Source organism: Pinus tabuliformis, chromosome 6, assembly GCF_031772625.1.
Source record: "Pinus tabuliformis cultivar Carrire ecotype Pingquan chromosome 6, CPIR1, whole genome shotgun sequence".
Taxonomy (NCBI): domain Eukaryota; kingdom Viridiplantae; phylum Streptophyta; class Pinopsida; order Pinales; family Pinaceae; genus Pinus; species Pinus tabuliformis.
In genome coordinates, this window is record NC_142292.1 from 537,245,468 (window position 1) to 537,268,568 (window position 23,101).

Here is a 23,101-nt window from a genome sequence, read left to right on the forward strand (position 1 = left end):
AAATTTTTGTTTGAGAATGTGTTGACATAGTTTGGATGTCAGAAAATTCTAATGAGCGACTACGGAACGCACTTCCTAAATAAAACTATCAACACACTTAATGAGGAATTCCGGGTATATCATCAGCAAAGTACGCTGTATCATCCACAAGCGAATGGGACAGTCGAAGCATTCAACAATATTTTAGAGACTGCGTTAACTAAGCTCTGTAATGCGCAACAAAACAATTGGGATTTACACATACCTGTCGTGCTATGGTCATATCGAACCACTTGCAAGAAATTGACGTGTCAGACACCTTTCTAGTTAGTCTATGACACTGAAGCCATAATGCCAATGGAATACATTGTACCCAGTTTGCGAATAAGAGTGAAGACAGGCATGGCAGACCCAGGAACACTAGAAGAAAGGCTCACGCAACTAGAAGAACTAAAGGAGGAACAATTTCTCGCGGGATTCCATCAGCAGGTGCAAAAGCAGCACGAAAAGGTTTGGCATGATCGCCATATCAAGTTGCACACGTTCAAAGAAAATGATTTGGTATGTTTTATGAAAACAAGTTCAAGAAATTCCCTCGAAAACTCTGGATGCATTGGTTGGGACCATATGTAGTCAAGGAAGTCACAAATGGAGGCGCGGTGTAGCTCGGAAAGCTTAATGGAGAACCCTTCCTAGGAAGAGCAAATGGTAGTTGCCTGAAGCTCTACATGCATGGGCTGACTACTTGACCAACTGACCGAAGTACAATCTCACCATTCCAAACAGTTGAAAGAGAGCGCGGGACGATAAAGCAATCTATGAGGGAGTTGCGTGACAACAAGGGTGCGCATAGAATCGGTATGTCACAAGGGTCACAGTTGCACAGAAGGGGTTGCGCTGCTACGTGGATAAATACAGAGGTGACCGTTGATGTCACTGTTCATGACAAGATGTCTAAGTTCGGGTGAAAAGGAGTGGGCGGCGGGCAGTTAAGATACAATGTATGAGCCAGATCCGGAACGATCTACTGTAGATTTAATGTTAAAGCACCAGAAAAGGAGGGAATGGCTAAATTTGAATTTCAACACGTATATAAATTGCAGAGGGGCATCCACCGAACTATATGTGGTGTCGAGAGAAGTGAGCTATTGTGCCTTCCCACCGGTATGAACTATTGATCATTGACGTTAAAGGAGCAAGCTCAGGGGTTGTAATATGTTCAATGGAGATGCACGAACTTCTGGATAGTGTGGTGTCGATGGCTGCGAATGTCACGCTAAGTTCAGCATCGACAGTAGGGGATGTACCGGAAATTCTTAGACACGAAGCATAACTGGTCCAGATGACGCTGCCTAAACCACAGGCTGGCCGGCGATCCATAAAAGATAAGGGAAAGATTGTGAATATGGAGACAAATGATGGAATTACAGTTAATAGTTCATCTCTGATGCACCTTGAAGATTGGGATCTTGCGGATAGCAACATCTTTCTTGCAAAAATGCAACACAAGCTGCAGCAGACAATGCGTATAGTAGACCAGAAATTGGAGATTTGTTGCTTTGGCATGAAGAGTTCCCGCATGCGGCACCCCAGCTTGAGCTAAAATCCTATGAGGGGGTGCTCTGTGTTAACTGAGTAGAGCAGAATGAGCATCATTGGTTGCACGAATTAGTAGAGGCAATGGAGTAGGAGCTTGAAGAAGAATTGCAGGAGACAATGAGGGAGCAGCATAATGTAGTGCATCACTCACAGGCATGGTGAACCGCAAAGCCTTGGTAGCACGTATCACTGCACCAATGAGTGACTTGGGACGAGTCACGATGATTTTGATGGGGGCTTGTTGGGTAGCGGAGGCCCCTCGTAACGATTTTGGGCTTTAAAGCCGATAATTTAGGGTAATGATATTGTAAAAGTTCCGCGAAGTGTGCGGAGTGTGAACTGTAATAGGTCGAGTCAAAGGGTTGTCCGCTCAAACATAATGTAAAATAATAGAATGTGAGTCGGCCTACCCATGGTCTGCGGACCATGGGAATGTATAAATAGAGCAAGGCTTTAAAGGTAGAAGGTAGCTTTTGGAGAAGGAGATCTAATGTATTATGGGTTTGTGATTGTAATACTCGCTCTGGGTCAGAAAGTATGAGTCTCAGGTCATAGTAATAGATAGAGGCTCTGCAGCTATGTGTTCGGAGGCCTGGTAGAGTCTGCAGCTGTGTGCATGGACCCTTGCTGCTATGTGCGCAGGGCAGGAGGTGGATTGTACTGAAACGAAGACATTAATAAAGATAAGTTGGTTTTAAAATATTGCAGATCTAGTTATATTTTGGTTTATGCATCTGTTATGATCTATTTGTTTATGCTTATGTTCTAAGTTTATGAAAATCTATAAGATGTAAGGGTGTGCACACTGGTTATAACTTTTAAATGTTTGCTTAAGGACCTTAAGAAGTAAATCTGATCTATAATAAACACATATAATAATAAGAATCTAGGAAGCACCCGACACAGATCTACGCAAAGGACGGACAGCCACACAGAGCGGCGTGAGTGCACAGATCAGATTTCCACCCCTCTAGACCTCATTAAGACATCGCAAGGATGCGGAAACCTGGTTCCAGCACCCTCCCCTACTACCTTGAGTGAGACTTCAGTCGGCACTCTGTGGACTATTGTCGAAAGGGCTAGTAGTGTGGGATTTGTTTGGCTAAAACACTTTCGAACCTAGGTAAGACCCTAACAAGCCAACAATATAGCTGGCACGTTCTTCAGTCCAAATGGAAAATTGGTGTATTGAAAGCAGCCCCATTCTATTGTGAAGGTCATTTTGCTTCTATCTTCCAACGCAATCTTGATCTAATGGTACCCTGAGAACCAATTTGTGAATGAGTATGCTTCCTGACCATCAAGATTTTCCAGTACTTCATCTATGAATGGTGTTGGGAATGGATTGTGTACACAGGCATCATTCAGCTTCCTGAGGTCTATGCATATTCTTATTTCACCCTTCTATTTTTTCTCCTGTACTACCATAGGACTCACCCAGTCGGATTCTTCCACTGGTTCAATAATTCCGACTGTGAGCATTTTGTCTAATTCGTCATGGACCTTTTCTTTATACTTTGGATTCAAGTGGTAAGGTTGTTGCTTAACTGGCTTCATGTCGAGTTTCAGGATCATCTTCATCATCCCTAAATTTCCAACGATCCATTTTAAGTCTATGATTTTGGTTGGGAACCAGTCTTGGTATTCGCGGAGTAACTCAGTGACCTTATCCACCGTGGCATCGTCCCAATAGTCCCCAAGCATTACGTACTTCGGCTCTGCCTCCATTCCATTATTGACCTGCTTCATATTTAGCGGCGCGGTGATGTCGGGTCTTCAAGTGATGGTCCGCGAATCTAGCGACAGCCTTCCATTTATGAAATGTTAATGTTTTGTGGGTCCTCATCATCCTCCTCAACATTTATGTTATAACACTCTAGTGCGCAGCTCAACTGTGTTGCCCATTCTGGCTAAAGTACTTCCATTGGCTCCTGGGGTATTTTGAAGATATTTGTTTTTACTGCTTGCAGTGCATCATCAACAGTATCTGACCAATGATCTTGAAATGTGAAGGTTAACACAAATCCCTTGCGCAAGACATCCCATTCGCTTGTTCCATGGTGCAGCTCGGTCTCAGTATACCAATTCATGGGTATGACATCCAAGGTATGATAGAATAAATGTACCCATTCAGGCTATGGCTCCTCCCTATAGATCTTGGTCCATTTCGCGAGGTGTGTGCATGGATCATCTCATCCATCATATTTGTCTACTAGCCATATCTTCAGTTTCCCGAATCGTAGGCGCATCATTCTTTTGCATCCGCGGCAGAACTCAAAATTTCCTTGATGCGTACCCCACCATCGTGCAGGCGTCGCATGCAGTGCCCACTTCAGAACTGGTAGTACGCTTTCAAATCTGCTCAGGAATTCATCCACCACTAACAACCCATCATATGTCTGTAGATCCCTTGCTTTTGTTGTCACACAGTATAGTGATCTAACCATCATGTTGCAATTAAGCATTGTTACTTCGTGTAGCCGATTCTGCCATCGCTCTATCTCTTCATCTGAATCCAAAGTGCAAGAGATTTCACACTCGCATGAAATCCTTCCATCTATAGTCGGATTCACCCAATCCTCTTCTCACGCAGTTATCTTGTAAATACAATTGAGATCGTCATCACTATCATCATTGTGCACCGGTTCAGTGTATCACGCTCCTTCGGCTGGATTTAGTGGTACTACTACGTGTAGTGACTCTTTCTCAAAGATCATTTTACGCTTCTTAAAATTTATGACTCCGTTCATATCAGTGGCCTATTCTATTCCTAGTAGCATGGGATAGGGATTACTATCATCGACAATCTCTATCACTTCAAAATCTGCCTGCGTGCTCGCACCTTCAATATCTGCTGTTACCCCTTACAATCTTCCCATGGGAAAGATCTTTTGTTGGTTCGCCATTTGTAACTGAATAGGAGACCAGTGTAGCGCGGGTCTTCCCATGCTTTCCCATGTTTCCTTTGGTAGTACATTCATGTCCGATCCCAGATCCAGGATTACCTGATCCATTTCATACTCGTCGATTTGCACAGTCAACCTCATTTCCCTTCCTGTGCATAAAACATGCTTTCCAAGTTTACGAACCATGCGCGGTTCTCGTAACCCCACGCACCTAGTGATAAGTTCCTGTAGCCCTTTTATTGCTTGCTATCACGTAGCAATTTCATGTGTGTCTCCAGAAAGGTAGTGAGAATTGAAGGATCCATTCCTAGTTCTAATTGATCCTTACTACCTGAAGTGGAGGCCTCCGTGAAGCTCTTCTTAGCTTCCATGAATGTCTCCTTCACACATTCTCAATCAAATTCAAGTTCCTTAGTAGGAGCCTTGTGAACCCATGCACTTTCTTCTAGCTACTTACCTTTATCATTGCCAGTGGTCATACTGCTCCTGAGCATCAATTTTACATTCGGGTCTTCTTCACGTGATTCAGAACTCATCATCTATAAATTCTGAGTCGGAGGAGGCTGAAGTACTCATTTTTCATGCAGTCTCACTATCAGTGTAGGGTAGTCTTCTGCCTCATGATCAAACTGATTGCAGTACAAACATGATGTTCTCGTCAAGTTTGTACAATTATGGGCATAGTGCCCTGGCCCTCTGCAATTATAGCAAATTAACTGTCCGCAACCCCTTCCTAGTCCCATTCCACCCCAACCTTCATCGTGCCCCTGAAATCCACCGTGCACCATTCCTGCATTTGGGTCGAGGGATCGTGTTTCGATCTGCACCCTGTAAGCAGAGGTCTGATCCATGATTAGTTCATAGCTTCTGCAAGTGTGCTCATCATGGCCTACCGACCTGCAGAAGTTACAAAACAATTGTTGTGACGTCTGCGTATACTTCTGCAATAGATGACAATTTTCCGTAGTTTTCCTCATATCTAACAGATCACACACCATAATGTAGGTGCCACGCTTGGCCCTGCCTATGCCTCAGGGCTTAACAACATTGACCCTCCTCCTGCCAAGTAGTTCACGAACACTGGATAGTGGTCCTTGTCATGCCCCCTCCCTTTGCATTTTATGCACCATACCTCCTTACACGCCTATAGTCGAGGTGTTCTATCCTATTTCAAACTTTGCATTTCCAAACACAAATTTTGTAATTACATGTGGATTTGTTGGACTCCCAAACCAGGGTCTTGTATAGGGGTCTCATGTAATCTCATCACCATTTCTAAAGCTTCGGCCTGGGTGGAAATTTTTCGCTGTGACAGTGTCGTCCTTAAGTGCGGTGTCAGTGATGCTACAAACCATGCGCGATGTTGTCCATATGTCAATGTAATTTTGGCTTCGTGAATCATACCCTTCAATATTTGGTCCAAATCCCAGGGGGTCTCACCCAGGAGCATCGTGATCTCCTTAAACCTGATGATTGATTGTGTTTCCGACTTTGGTCTACCAAATTCCCTGTTCAGTGTGGCTTGGATCTCCAGGATTCCTGTGTTTGGATGGTCATTAGAATGCTTGATGTACCATGTTAATGCGTGATCCTGTAATGCACTTACCAGCATAACCTTCCTGATATTGTCATCCACGAAGCCTTATGCTTCCGATACTGCCCTTACCACGAACCAGAATTGGTCCAAATCTTCATTCCCTGCTCCTCTGAGTACCAGAAGTTTGATTGCACTCGCCATACTGAACTATGGGGGTGGTGGAGGTGAGGAGGATGAGACGGGTGGTGGTGTGGGTGGAGTTGGTTAACCCAGAATGCTCTACCTTATCAGACTAACCACACTTCTCGAAGAAACTTTCACGAGCTCTTCCTCGCTTTCTCATGAGGAGGAAATTAAGGGACTAGTTTCCAATTCTTCACTACTTCTGCTTATGTAGATCTTCCCACTTTTTGTAGTCCCAAACATTGATTTATTCACATAACCCACTTTTCACACAATAAAATTTTAATCCAAGTGTTAAAAGATTTAATATACTTACCTCGCAGTCCCTTGAGGAAATGTCGCTCCGCCTCACTGTAGCTGACAGTCATGTCTACCGCAAACTCAGTCATAAATCCTTGCTATAATTCGGTCGATCCAATGGTCCATAGCTTGCACGATCTTCTCTCCTGATGCTTCTAGTCTATGCACTAATTACGGAGTCCACACGATTGGGTTGTCGAGCCTACACCTTCCCTGACTGTCTCCTAGCTTCACAATCCACTCATATAGCATAGAAGGAAAGGATGCAAAGAAAATTTCATGGATTTCCATATACAAGTAGTGCTCCAACCACTGTTATTTAGTTACTTGCAGATTTCTGTTTTCCTGCGCCACGAACTAGTGAATCTTCTTATCCAACCACTCTTTAATTTCTTTCTTTGTTGGATTCTAGTGGTACGACATCAGACATCCCTTATGCAGATCCCGGTCCCAGCAATAGAACCATTTGTTGGCTTGTATGAGCCTGACCCAATTTCACAGGTGATTTAGCCAAGCAAATCCAGGTACTACTAACCCTTTCAACAATAGTCAGTGGAGTGTGGACTGAGGTCTCACCCAAAGTAGTATGGGAGGGTGCTAGAACCAGGTTTTCACACCCTGGGGATGTCTGATGAGCTTCTAGAGCTCCACGGGTTGGAGCCTGCGCGCTCGTCGTCACGCTCACCTGTTAGTCCCTCGCAACCTGTGATGTTGCTTCTGCCTAGCCCTACTCGGGGTGCGACTCATATTATACCAAAGTTCCTTTTTATTTAATCTATTATTACCCTATTACTCAACTTATTTGTGTAAAACTAGTAATAATTAGCAGCATATGCAACAATCATATCAGTGTGTGTGATAAACAAAATAGTATAAATGTGAAGAAGGAAATACACAAGCAGATATACAGAAATAGGAACCAACTTCTCTTTATTATTCTTCAATCAAGATTACAAACTTGACACCACCTTGCGCACTCAGTTGCAGGGGCCTGCGCACTTAGCTGTGGACTGTAATAGGCCTCTGCACACTCAACTGCAGAGCCTTTTCCTACTACTACGACCCAATACACTTAGACTCTTACTCTATGCTTGAACCATGCGTATTCATCTATCTCTCCCATTCCTATTTTTTACAACTTAGAGCCTCGCTCTATTTATACAATCCCATGGTCCACGGACCATGGGTAGGCTGACATGTCATTACATTACTTTACAATACTTAGGGCAGACAACCCTATGACTCATCCTATACTTCGCACTCCGCACCCGTAATTTGCGGAGTCTTACAATACATTTGACCAAAACTTGGGCTTTGAGCCCCAAAACATGCTGTGGGGCGATTCCATGCCCAATAGTCTTTGTTAAAATTCCTTGCTTTTATCCTTTAATCTTGCATTACATGCACATTAGAACACAAAGAAAAATATCCAACTCTAACTCATCTCATAAACAAAATATAATCAAAAGTATGAAATAAGTTGTGAGAATAGTTGGTTTGACTAAGCTAGGAGGTGAATTAAGGCCCATATAATTACCCAATGATGAGGCTCATCATCACCCCCCTACTAAAAGTGTTGCTCATCCTCTGAGCAACTTAGACAATTTCCATGTCTTTCATGGCTCTAGTAGCCTCTCTGACATCCCATGCCTCTGTTGTGGTCTCTTCTTCTTGTGCATAAAAGCCTTCTTTCCTTTTTACTTCTTCCCACCGCCTCTTTTCCTCTTCTTCTTTTCTCCCTTCTAGCATTCCTAGTAGTAGTGGTGGACTAAGTCTTAGGCCTATCCAGTTGACCTTCAACCTTTGCATTGATTGCTTATACATAGGTGTCTTGTTGAGTGGCTCTCTCCACCCTTGAGCGAAGTGATATTCTATGATCTTCAAGATGTGTGGCAGTGTGTTCCATCTCCTTGAGTAGGCATGTATACTATCATCTCCTAGCAGCCTAGAAAGATCCTCAAAATGTGAAATTGCTTGCTTTTGGGCAACAATATATCTAGGTGCCAGCTGAGGATCATTTGCAATTAGATTATGGGTGCTAATGAGGGCCTTGGGATTTGATTGTTCAGCTTTGATGAAAAGAGGTTCATTCTACTCTTTGGCCAATATTCTTTTCATCTCTTCAACCCTTGACTCCTCATGGTTCATCCATGATGCCAAAGCCATTAATTGCAGATCTCCTAGCTCGCATTAGGATCCCAAACATTATTGTCTGTGAGGGCCTTTTTGTGCAAGTAAAATTCATCCATTTTGGCGCTATCCTCTAGTGTACTTTGATCATAAAGATCAATAAACTTCTTGTAGTCCTGACATGGCATGGTGCCCCTTTATGCTAGTGTTTTAATCTGAAATTGCAGCCATTGTTCTCTGAGGTAAAGAGCATATGATTTAGCTGGAATCCTACACTGGATGGCCTCCAAGGAGAGGTTGGCCATACATGCTAGTTGGTTTTCACTTTCTTGTAGTTGTCCTCTCAGCGATAAATTTTCCCTCTCAAGTTAATCTCTCATTATTGCTTCTCTGTCCCTTAAGCCACTTAGCTCTTTGTTTTTCTTATCTTCTTCCTCTTGTTGTTCTTTCTCATCTCCATCGACTTCTCCATTCATTTCCTCCTCTGCTTCAGCATCATCCTCATTCTCTTCTCCTTCATCATGTTCCTCTATATTAGTTTCTTCTTCATCCATCTCATCCCCATCTAGCTTTGTATCTTCTTCTTCTTGTCTTTCCTCCTCACTGATAGAAGGACTAACATCATAGGTGAGGATTTTGATGTCATCCTCTACTAGCAAGTCTCTAAAGACTGACCATGTTATAGGGATCCTGAGGTTTTGCGGGGCATCCTCAATGAGGATCCTGATCAATCCATGGTGAGCCAATTGTTGGGACTTCCCTCTCTTTACTTTGTTGTTGGAGTCTATGAGTGATTGCATCAAGAAATATGGTATGTTGAGTCTTTGATGAATTGGTGTTTCTACCCCAAATCTTAATTCTTCAAGCATCATAAAATGGTAGCCATAAAAAACATTGTATCTACCCTCACATGAGATATATTTGATGAGTTGGTAAACTACCACACTCCATGGGTATGCAAGATTGTCTCTCCTTACTCCATTTTTATCCTTTTTGGGTTCTTCACCTTCTAAAAAGAATTTCATTTTTGCCACCTGACTGCCTGCATTGTCTTCTTTTCTCCGTGGAATTCCTAGGGGAAGTGTGGTGACCCTATTGATGAACTCTGGGGTGAGATCTATAGTGAGCCCTATAACTATAACAGTGGCATGAATTATACTGTGTGAAGTGAGGGAATGATAAAATTCTTGAGCCACCTCATCATCATACCCTGTGAATTTTTCAAAAAACCTCATCAATTGGTGTCTTATAAAGATTTCAAGCACTTGGGGGTGTTGTTGTATCCTCACAGTGCTTGTGGGTTCTCTCCTATTAAACCCTCCTGTCATATTTCTTGTAAGGCTTGGGGACGAAATGAGAGGTTTGACACAAGAATTTTGAATCTAGGAGAAATTAGAGTTTCCAATGTATGTAATTCACCTCCCACAGTTGTCATATCCACTAGCTTTTAGAGAATTTCTAGTTCATTTGCTTGTAAATGGGGATGGATTTTTAGATCCTACCTCTTTAGAATGGTGGCAATGGACAGTTCTTCTGATATTTCCTCTTGAACCCCTCTCTGCCTATCCTGTAGACTATATCTGTGTATCCTATATACTGCTCCTGTAGACTGTTCCTGTAAGAATTCTCATGCTCATGTAGAAATTCTCTTGCAGAACAATGGATCCTTGCTTCTCGTGGGTGGCCAGTGTTATGAGAGCGACTTGTGTGAGGGATTTTCGAGGATATGGAATGCACGAATGCATGAAAACAATGTTTTGTTTCCCTTTATGGCTTTTCGGGGTGAGGTTCCTTGTAATCAACTCCCACTCCTCGTAATTGTCTCCCACCTCGTAGATCCATAGTTTACCACTTCTTGTCCTAATCCTCCTCTGTCTTTCAGTTGACTATGGCCACGTGTGAGAGGACACTTGGTTTTGTATGTGATGACTGAACGAAGGTGGCCAAGTTAACTGGCCACCTTTTATCTTACAAAACAACTACCTCGTAGCCTTTACAAATTTTGATCAAATTATGCATATGAGTGAGTGAGCGGGATACTTACCTATGGTATCAATGCCATGTTGCAGTTGTGAAGGATTAGAAGTGTTGTGTTGTTTATTTGTTGCATGTTCATTCTTCTTCCTCCTTTGTTATCTATTGTCTATTGTTTGTTCTCTATTGTCTGTTGTCTGGAGCTCCTGGATCGTCCTAGTGAAGACCTATAGCTAATGATTGATGTTTTGTGGGATAGACTGTTACAGGAATACAGGGGATCCTGTAGAAAACACAGTCTTCACCTAAATAGAAGCAATGGAGTGGAAAACAATAGAAATGATGGAGTGATGCATGGTAAGGAGTGGAGGAGATGGATATGTGTGAGGCAGGGTGCCCTTTAGATCTTATTTTTTCTCCTTGACTGTCTTTCTCGTCCACCTGCAAATAACAATTACATATTTTTATCTCTTTTTTTTTATTGAAAAACACCTAGGCTGCCTCAGAGAGGTTTTCACCCTAGATGTTTTCCCTGGGCGCCTCAAGGGAGGTTTTCACCCAGGGATCTTCTTATTCCTTTTTTCTATCTTTCTCATCCTTGGGCCACCTCACAAAGTTTTCAACCCAAAGATGGAACTCAGGCACCTCATGGAGGTCTTCACCTAAGTATTTTTTTTTCTCATTTTTTTTAATGACTTGATGAGGGAGGAGCTGGAACTTGCTCCACTAGCATCACTATTTTATTGATATTGTCAATGAACTCTTGCTTTGATAAAGGCCTCTTGTACATTTTCAATCGATGTCCATTAACAAGCAATGGAATGGCTTCTTCATCTATAGTTCTGATCTGCGCTGAACCATTATCATGGGATCTTTCCACCACATAAGTTCTGAGCTATCTTGTCCTTAGCTTTCCCTTGACGTCTTGATACCTAGAATTGTATAACAATGCCCAATCGCCCTCTTGAAATTGCTTCTCCTTAATATTTTTATCATTCCATATCTTCCTCTAAAGCTGAACTATCTCTATATGTAGGAGGGCTTGAATTTTGAATTCATCCAAGCCATTCAAATGGAACAATCTTTCTTTTTGTGCATGACTGAGATCCAAATCTAGTTGGGCTGCTATTCTCAATGTGTTATATTCAAACTCAATGGACAGCAAAGCTTTTTTCCCATATACCAGCTCATAGGGTGTAGATCTAGTGGTGGTATTCCATGTTGTATTATAGGCCCAAGTGGCCTCAACTAGTCTCTCTACCCAATCCTTCCTGCTGCTGCTCACTACCTTGTTTAAGATGCTCTCTAATGCTCTGTTGGTCAACTACCCCTACCCATTAGCTTGTGGATGATAAGGATTGGATGTTTTATGATTTATTTTGTGATGGCTGAGCAATTATTCAATCATGTTAGAGGTAAAATGGATGCCTTCTTTTGTTCCTACCTTAATCACCTTGGTTTCAGCCCACTTAGTCAAATAATCAATGCACACAATAATGTACTATTTTTGCTTTGAAGGAGGGTTGATAGGCCCAATGAAGTCCATGCCCCACTTGTCAAATGGTTCGAAAGTCACTTGAGGCTATAGGGGCATTTCATCTCTTGGAGTAGGCTTTCCCATCCTTTGGCACCGGTCACACTGACTAATGTACTTCTTCACATCCTGATGAAGAGTGGGCCAATAATAGCCTGCTTGTAACACTTTGAATGTTGTCCTCTTTGCTGCAAAGTGACCTCCACAAGAACCATCATGACAGGTCAGAAGGATGTCAAAAACTTCCTCTTCCCTTACACACCTTCTCAAGATTTGATCTGGGTCAAGTTTGAAAAGATTGCCCCCAATGCAGGTGAAGGGGGCACTTTTCCCGACTATCTTTCACTTTTCTTTGGAGGGAAAGTTTGGTGGGAAATGTGCTAATAAAAAATAGTTTTAAATATCAGCAAATGGGGAGAGAACTAAAATAGAAACAAATTCTCATCTGGTAACTGGTCATCCACCATTCCTTCTTCACCTACAGGCAGATTCATGCTAGAAAGAAAGTCTGCAACAACATTTTCCTTACCAAGCTTATCAACAATAGTTAGATCAAACTGCCGTAATAAAAGAAACCATCTTATAATTATAGCATTCACATCAGGTTTGTTCATTAAATATTTGATTGTAGCATGGTCAGTATGCACAAATGTTTGATAGCCTGTAATGTAATACCTAAACTTTTTTAATAAATGCACAAAACCAGGAGTTCATTTTCAGTCACAATATAATTTAGCTTAGCCTTTGACAGGTTCTTACTGATAAAATAGATGGCATAGGGCAATTTCTCCTCTACCTGACCTAAGGCTGCTCCTATGGCTTTATGTGAGGCATCAACATGACTATGAAAAGGGAGGGCCTAGTTTGGGCCTCAAAGAATTGGTGCAGTGGTTAACTTACCCTTTAAAATGTCTAAGGCCTCTTAACAGCTTTTTGACCATATAAACTCTGAATCTTTGGCCAACAACCCAAATAAACGATATGCCAACTGTCACACGGAATAAGTCCATCTTGCAGACAAGATAGACCTTCCTAGAACCTAAAGAAGACCTAATGACAAGCAAACCAATCGCACACTATCTTTCTCTAAATATGATTTTGTAATCAAAGGCAAACAAGTGCTTTAGGCCTACCTTAGGTCCAACGCAAGTTTGTGGATACCCTTGCTCCTTCAATCTAGATGAGCTCCCTTGTCGCGAATCTTCAAACACAAACAAGCAAACAAATTAAATAGCACCTGAAAAGCCAATATCATAAAACATATTTAACATGAAAGTCAAGGAATTCATGAAACAAATAACATGAGACCATTTGTTGAGAAAAATGAGTTTGATTGTAATAATTCAAAAGAAGAAGAACTTTACAACCTATGCCTTGACGCTATACAAGCTCCTCCTAGGGTCCAGCAAGAAGTCTCCTCTACTTTGACAAGTTTCACTCTCTTCCCAATGAAGCCAAAAAGGTATGTGATCTCTCCTCTTAAGCTCAACTAGGAAGTCTTAATTTCACCAGCATTTACCCTCAAAAATATTTAGCTTCTAACCTCCTTAGCAACCAGCCCAATGCCTGAATTTATAGTGCAATGGAGGGAAGTTACTAGGTCCTCCTTCAAAGGGATAAAGCCCTCCTTCAAAGGGATAGCTCCTCTCATCAAGGGATTAGCTCCTTCTCTTTTGGGATGCATGAACCACCTAAGAGCGGAAAATCCACATTAAAATTCCTTCTAGAATCATCTAGAATTTACCCAAAGTGAGTTTTTTAGAATAAACTTGTGCCTTTTTGACTTTCACAGGGGTCCACACCCACACCTTTAGGGACAGAGTGGGCAGGTCCACAGTTTTTGTAAACAAAAGGTGCGGGACCGCAGGTAACAGTGAGAGAAAGTGCGGACCAGAGTTTCATTGATTTTCAATGTCTTTCTCTCATTTTCAAAGCTTGACTTGAAGAGCTGAGGTCTGAGACTTGCTTAGGAGGATAGTACAAGTGATGATAGACCCATACTGACTGCAAATAATCATGGTGACGATATTTTTGTGTAACAAATTAATACCAACTTGTTGAAGTCCTTTATGAACCTTCAGTAGTATCCAACTAACCCCAAGAAGCTCCTGACATCCCTCTACTTTTGAGGAGGTGGGACACTTTGGATAATTGTTCTTTTGTTTGGGTCCACCTGTGGTCCTTGCTGAGATATTGAATGACCTAGCATGGTCCCTTTAGTCATTAAGAATTCACATTTTTCTGGACTGAGAGACAGGTTCATTTCAATGCATTTTTGCATTACTTTGCCTAGGTTAGTTAAGGCTTCTTGAAAATCACAACCATAAGGTGTAAAATCGTCCATATAGATTTCCGCTACATCATGTACTAATTCGGAAAAAATACTCAAGACTGCTCTCTGGAAAGTGATAGGAGCATTTCATAGGCGAAAAGGAAGGACCCTATAGGAAAAATTACCCCAAGGATAGGTGAATGTGGTCTTATCCTGTTCTTCTGGGCAGATTTGGATTTGGTTGCACCCACTAAATCCATCTAGGAAAGAGAAAACCTTCTTCCTTGCCAAGCAATCTAGCACTTGGTCAATGAAGGGTAGGGGAAAATGATCCTTCTTTGTGGCTTTGTTAAACTCCCTATAATCTACACAAATCCTCCACTTACCATTTTTCTTAGGAACTAACACTAAAGGAGAGACCCACTCACTATCAAAGGTAGGGTAAATGAATCCTGAATCTAGCAGTTTTTGCAATTCCTCTATGAATATATCTTTAAGAGCTGGATTCATCCTCCTTTGTGGTTGCCTCACTAGCTTGCAACCTTCTTTGATGTATATATGGTGAGTACACACTGAGGGGTGTACTCCCTTCATTTCCTTCTAACTCCAAGTGAAGGCTTCTAGGTTTTCTCTCAACATGTTGCATAGATTTTCCTCTTAAGGAGCAGGAAGAGATGGATTAATTTTCTAAGTTTTCTATGGGAAAAATTCTATGATTTTGACACAGAGTGGGTTGGAATTGGCGAAGCATAAGTTAATTGGATTATTGTTCTGGGTTTCCCTTACTTGTTCTTCTAATTGTAACGAACTAGAAGTTGGACTTTAGACCAGGTGTTCAATTAAGTCATCCTCATCTTGCTGTCCTCCTCCTATGGTTGCTTCCAAATAATAAAGTTGGGTTGAATAAGCCTCACCTTCTCCCTCCTCCTCCAACCATAATGGTAAAGCATGCTTTAGAGAAGGTTGAGCATGAGTTTATAGGACTAACTGCTTGGACATATGCCCATTCTTGATGGTCATATTCCTAGCTCTATAGATAATATAAGCATCAGTTGTGGCCAACCATAGGCTCCCAAGGATGAGAGGGTAACCAGTAAGCTTAGCCTTAGGCTGGAGAACTAGGAAATCTGCAGGGTACTCCAAGGAGTCAATGGAAACCATCACATCTTCCACAATTCCCTCAGGGGTGACTGTGGAATGGTATGCAAGTTGCAGAACTATTGTGGTCTTTCTCAATGACCCTTCGAGGTTGAGCTTGAGCATGGTGTCCTTCCTCAACCTCCCTATGTGGAGAGGGAGGTTGGTTATCTGGGAGAATTCTCCCAGATCTTAGGTTGATCTCTTGGATTTCTATAGCATAAGCTGGGATGATGTCTCTCCACTGTATACATGTTGATCCTACCTATTGTTTGGGTTCGGATTTGGCTGGGCAGGCATTTGGGGTTGCTTGGGTGGAGCAAAGTGTAGGAGTTGTGGTTGGGTAGGTGGTGGAGGCAATAGAGCTAGAGCATTGTTTTATTGGGGCCTCCACACCTGGTGGGGTATTCCACTGAGGTTGTGGCTGAACATAAGGTTGAAATGACTGGTTGGCTGGCTCAGAATGATACTGAGATGCATAGGACCAAGGATGAGGTGTAGACTAGGAAGGATGAGTAGGGGGTCCCCAAGAAGGTATAGTTGTGGTTTGGTTGGTGTTGTAATATGCATGGATGACCCTTGCATACCCTGTTGGTATGGTCTAGGCCCAGGAGGTCTCCTTTGGTTGATGTAACAAAGCTACTCAGTGACCCCTTCAGCTCCTTGATATACAGATTTGAGTCCAGGTAAACAAGGGCACTTGTCTGTGGAGTGGTTTTCTTCACAGACCGAGAAAATCTCAATGCAGTTCAATGGACATTCATTCCTGGGATGCCTCCTAATGCATCTAGGACAAAAGATGGCTAGGGATCTCTCTGCTTCCTCTTGCTTCCTTTTGATATTCATGGTGTCCAATTGCAAGGCAAGGGTTTGTAGCATCTCACTTTTGAAATCTTCCAGCATATTTCCAATTTCACCCTTGATGGATGAGTTGGAAGATGATGTACTGGCCATAGGTTGACTACTCCTACCCTTTTTCCTGGCTACCCTAGAATGGTTTCTAAAGATAGTCTTGATATCCTCATAGGGTAATTGGTAGATATCCCCTCCTGCTAACAAATGTAAGGTATCCAAAAGATATTCCTTTACTCCTCTGAGCAGGACTAGCTTTAGTGACTCAGGGTCAAGTGTGCACCTGGCCCTTTTGTAACTGAGCTGGAATCTTTCTTCATCGTCTTATAAGGATTCATCCTAGCCCATGGTCATCCTAAAAATCTATTCTTTAGTATCCTTTGACCCACAGTAGTCCATATATTTGTTGTTAAAATCATGTTGCATCTGAGCCCAAGTTGTGATTTTATCTCCAGGTAAACCCATGAATCAACACAATGTTGCATCCTTGAGGGTATATGGAAACACTTTTAACTTTTTCTCATCATCTGTATAGTCATAGGTTCGGCATATAGCAAAAAACTCAAATAGGAAAGCGTCAGGGTCCTCTATGGTCAGGTCATGGAAATTAGGTAGGGCAAAGGGGCTTATATTCTTCATCTTAGTGTTCCCTGTTATCACTCAGATGTCTTCCTTAGAAGTTATCAAAGAAGGAATAGTCCGAGGTAACCACAAACCTAATATTTTAGACTCAGGTTCTAGCCAACATAAGTCCAGAGAGGGATCTCTCTTTATAATTTAACTTTGTTTTGGGTAAGATTTCAGGCTAGTTCTTAGTGCTCATGATTGTTTTGTTTTGATTGGGTGGTGGAATTAAAAAAACAGATGGGTAGAGAAAGTATTCAGGCCATTGGGCTATGGATTCAATCAAGAGTGGCTAAACTGGATCTGATCAATCACTAAGGTAAGAGTTCACAGGGCAGGCTAGCACAGCAAAAGCAAATCTGCAGGTTCAAATGGATGAGGTAGTCCTAACTAGGGCAAAGGGAAATGAAGAATCCTTAACCAGGATTAAGATGAAGAAAGGAAGGATGATCAGTAGCAAAGGGCAATGAAGAATCCTTTACTATGGACCAAAGGGGGGATAAACTATGGAAGTAAGGGAGACATTAAGAATTCCCAGACCAAAACAATTTAGTAGAAAACATATAGAAAGTAAACAGTTAAAACAAAGAGCATTTAAGATAGTTCTAAGATATCATTCCTTGTTTACTTTTCAGATTTCGTAAGAGACACGTATGAATATTTATAACATGAAGAGAAAACAATATTTAAACATGAAGAGATAATACTTATTTGTTCCAACTGTGCACAAGAATCCAGTGAAATGTCCTTAACTTTATTTCATATCCAGCAAAACCAGTCCAGTCTTGAGTACAATAGCTCCTTGGCTCAATATGAAATGTCTATAGAAATGTATTTTAATCCACACTAATTACTTCAATTTATGAAGTATTTATACAAAATATCTCATAACAAGATGAGAATTATTTTAGGAAACCAAAACTATTTTCAACACAAAGATAGAGACAAATGGAGAACTATCTTCTTACTGTCCCTTTTATTATGACTGTGATGGTTGTTGCAATTCGGATTTGGCTCTTTCAGTTGCTTGATACTTATGTGCTATATTCAATTTATGTCTTCTACCTACTGATACTCTTTGCCTATTATGCTTTGACTCTGTCTTACCTATTTTACCTGGTAGCCATGTTTTACCATATAGATTTACTGCAGTAACTTCATAGTAAATTTGTTAGTTTTGTCCACCATTCACTGTTAGGTAATTTCATCCTTATCATTTTTCTGTATATCTCGTCAGCTTCTGTATACTTAGCAAAATTTGGCCTGCTGGTAAACAAATTCTTGACCTCATGCTCTATGAAAGAGAAATGTTCCAGACTATCATATAATACCTTTCCAGTGGGCAGAGCTTTTACTCCTGAGGTACTATCTCGGCTGCTGGACAATTTGTTTAATCTTTCAACATAATCATCTTGGTTCATCAGCTTGTCATTTATTACCATAGGATTGTGAAGTCCTCTTTCTCTTAAAATAACATACTTTGTCATAAAATATTAGCTTGGATGCTTTGACACCTTTTTTCCAGATTGAGCATCAGGTTTCTTTTGGTGAGAACCTTCTTTATCTCTATGATGGTTGTTGTTCTATCTTCTATTTCTAGTTCATCAAGCTGGTACCTATTTCTGTTGTTAAAAAATTTTATCAATAGGATGGTCGCTTCAGGCATATCTCCCAATTCTTCCCTTGTCTTGTGGACTGCTTCTGTAGCCACTTTTACTAGTTCAGTTTGTTCAAAAATTTCCTGAATAGATGGCCAAACATCATTGATCGAATCAATGATGTTGACCCAAATAATTTCATTCATATCTCTAAGTGGTTCTTCCAATGTTAAGTCCTTTTCAAGGACTTTTATTCTTTCTCCCATTCTTTGATTTTTCTGAACTTCTTCCTTCTGTTGTATCTGTGCAAGTTTGCAATTAGTTTCCAAACTTGACACTTTTTCTCTAAGCTTCTTAAGCTCAGTAGCCTGGATGCTCATTTCCTCCATGGCTTTTACCAATTCAACTATATTTTCTGTGGATGTCCCTGTGCTTGTAGATGCCCCTGTGCCTGCTGATGTACCTGTAACTGGCAAAGCTGTAGTTGGTGGAAGTGTGGGTGCTAAGGCAACAGCCAATGTGGAGGGTACTGCTGTAGAGACTGTAGGAATTACAGTCTGAGGAGTGGTGGCCAACTCACTCTACTTAGACTGTATCAAGTTATCTAGCTCTTTCTCTGTCTCTTTTAATTGTTCATTCAGCTTAAGGACTAAGTCCATAAGCTCTCCCTCCTTCTAAGTTTCCAACACTTCAGCTGTCTGAGGATGATGTAGAGGGGGAATTTTGGGTTGCTTCTTCAGTGCAGCTATGTCATCGTTTTTCTTCTTAATAAGCTTTTCTGCATCTTTCACATCCTTGGGATCATGTCCCAATTCTATGACCAAGTCCTCTAAGGACTTTATTCTGGTATCCTTGGCCTGTGAAGAGGCCTTCTCTAACAATTAATAATCTAAATGCTATTGAATCTAAAAGATGAGAGTGGTGTTGAGCTGGTCTGACGGCCAACCCAGCTAGTTCACACCCTCAATTAACCTAGTTCACACAGAAATTAGATTCATTAAGATGCAATGGATGAATAGACAAAGCATGAATTAAAATTGCTTCAATTAATTAAAAAAACACAGTCTTTTACATCACGCAGACAATGCTAAGCTCCAACAAGCAAGAGGAGCAATCCACCAATTATGAACTATGTGAGGCTACATTGGGATAGCTCCTCTGCCCTTCTGCGCCTTCCTTTAATGCACACTATCCCTGGCTAGGTCGATATACTTCCTTACCCTAATTAATTGATTAATTTTTTGACTAATTTTTCTTGCTCCCCGCAATCTCTTATATAGCATTAAATTACAAAATGGGTCTTTTTAATTAGTCGATTAGCAGATCTCAACAATTTTCTATGAATGAAGTTGGTTTGCAACTGAATGTCAAAGCAGGGATGATTCTGGCAAATCGTTCCTCTTTTCTTGGAACGGTGTTGTTCCTAGACTCCACATAGGATGGGTGCTACAACAGCTTTTTCTTTGTAGTAACAGTGCTTTCTATTTCCACCAGAGGTTGCACCGAGGATGCATTGTTTACTCCGATCATCAATACTTTCATCTCAATTGAACCCATTGCATTGAATAGATCTGTCTACCAACATTTCTTGCCACCCAGACACCAAAATATGGTACCGAACACTAAGCCACATATAAATGTAAAGAAGAACCGCACAGTTGTATACTATGGATTCCACATGTTTCCAAAATCATGCGACACATTATATGAGGAACGTCTGAGAATATTGAGTGTGAAAGCAGAGATCCCTGGAATCTGTGGCGGGCATGCTCGATTATTTTATGAGGGCTTTGTTACACTGGTATAAATCCTACTGCTATAGTCATTCGTTTGTGATGTTCTGTTGACAGACCAGTTATTCCAGGAAGACCAACAAGATAATCTCTCAAAGAATTCAACTCAACTAGCTCCATTACTTCTTCCATACAAGAATTTGTAATGGATATGCGCAGGCCTCCTATGAAGAGATAGTACGCGCCCATCTGTAGTAACACCAACTTCAAGCTAACAATACTCAAATATATTACTACCCAATCACTTCATCACCGAAGATATGATTCATGATAAAATAAACTTTAATAAAACTAAGGGTGTTCTGGTGAAGCAATTAAAAGCAGCACCTGAAAAGCCAATATCATAAAGCATACTTATCATGATGATCAAGGAATTCATGAAACAAATGACATAAGACAATTTGTTAAGAAAAATGAATTTGATTGTATTAATTCAAATCAAAGAAGAACTTTACAACCTGTGCCTTGATGCTATACAAGCTCCTCCCAGGGTCCGACAAGAAGTCTCCTCTACTTTGACAAGTTTCACTCTCTTCCCAATGAAGCCAAAAAGGTATGTGATCTCTCCTCTTAAGCTTAACTAGGAAGTCTAAATTCCACCAGCATTTACCCTCAAAAATGTTCAGCTTCTAACCTCCCTAGTAACCAGCCCAATGCCTTAATTTATAGTGCAATGGAGGGAAGTTACTAGGTCCTCCTTCAAAGGGATAAAGCCCTCCTTCAAAGGGATAGCTCCTCTCATCAAGGGATTAGCTCCTTTTTTTGGGATGCATGAACCACCTAAGATTGAACAATCCACGCCAAAATTCCTTCTAGAATCATCTAGAATTAACCCAAAGTGAGTTTTTAGAATAAACTTGCGCCTTTTTGACTTTCACAGGGGTCCGCACCCACTCCTTTAGGGACAGAGCGGGCAGGTCGGCAGGTATTGTGAACAGGGGGTCCAGGACCGCAGGCAACAGTGAGAGAAAGTGTGGAACCAGAGATTTGTTGATTTTTAATGTCTTTCTCTCATTTTCAAAGCTTGACTTGAAGAGCTAAGGTCTGAGACTTGCTTAGGAGGAAAGTACAAGTGATGATAGACCCATACTGACTGCAAATAGTCATGGTGACGATGTTTTTGTGTAACAGATTGCCCCCTAAAGTGCGAAGTCTGTAGTAGATGAGGATTTCATTTATCATTTAGGAAGAGTGAAGTACTTTATCATTTCGAGGATCATCTTGTGGAGAACCCGGTTGGAACCTGTAAAAACATTCAATGCAAAATATATATATGAGATCATATCATCGCTGAGGTAGGCATTCCCATACTCAGATCAAAACTGACTAGAAAACTAACTACTGCTCTGATAGAGGAATGATCTTGTAATACATCACAAGTATAGACACATGTAGGCACAGTATGGACGCAGCCATCTGTTTATGAATAGTCCACAGTATAATGAATACGAAATTCCTCGCAGCTTGCATGGTAGAAACTAGATCAAAGGTCTTCATTTCTACTTCCCGAAACAGTATGATTCTATCCATGCGAATGAATGTGCTAAAGTCGAACATGGTACAAACCACTTGATTACCAGTCAATGATGTAAACTGTTAACAAGTGTGAGAGAAACCACCAGTAATGTCAATGGCTCTCAAAGTACACAGTACAATCCATGAGATGTGAATAGATGTGTTGATGTCGAACATGTCACGGAGTCCTTTGATCAAAGGTCAATGATGCAACCTATCGTCGAAGGCGAGAAACCTGCCATTGAGGCATGCAGATCCCAAGGTACTAACGATTTCTAGATCGTCTTTCTAGATAATGAGCTGAAGTCGATAGAAAGCGATCCGTCGTAGGCAAGCCCACAACACGAAATCATAGATCAAGTTGAAGAAATTTTGTTGCAAGGACTGACTCAAGGATGGTCAAGATGGATGACAGATATTTTGCAGACGAATGGCTTATTGACACTGACCTCTTGAACACATAACGACACAGCAGATGGTTTGGTGACAATTGACCCAAAGTTAATACCCAGAAACCGGCTAAAGACTTTCAATGTGGTTTGATCAACTGTTAGGAAAATTATTTCCCAACCCAGGTGAATGAAAGTGTCGTGTTCAAGAGTGGTTACAAAGTATGACAAACAGGCTCATTTTTCTCTCTTTTCCCCCACCATTTTTGGCAAGTACCTCTTTATTTTTGAAAAGCTTGAGGAGGATAACATTTGCTTGATTATAAGCTCATCCTTCGGATGAGTCCAACTTAGTTTAAATTCGAACCCTAAGAAGGAGTGGTCCATTCCTATTTGTAATTGAACAGGTCCTTTACTGTTAAATTTTAACGAGTCCAGTATAGGAGAAACTTGGCGTTTTTCAATTTTAGAGAGTCTGAAAAACTTAAGAAGACTCCAGGGTTGACCTTTTTCGTAAATTTGTGTCTCCCAAGCCCGAAAAGGTATAAAATAATACTTGAGAGAACCGCTTGATCATTACGACCAAGGAGTACCTTTCATAATTAGTGCCTCTGATCCGAAAAAGTAAAAAAGCGATCAATGACACGTCATTTTATAACCAATATCGAATTTGAAACGACAAAAATCTGGAAATATTTTCATGTTTTTACAGTTAGAAAAAGAGCTGTAAGTGGACTGTCTTTTTAGTTCCGTTTTAACGAGTTTAAAAAGAAAAACTC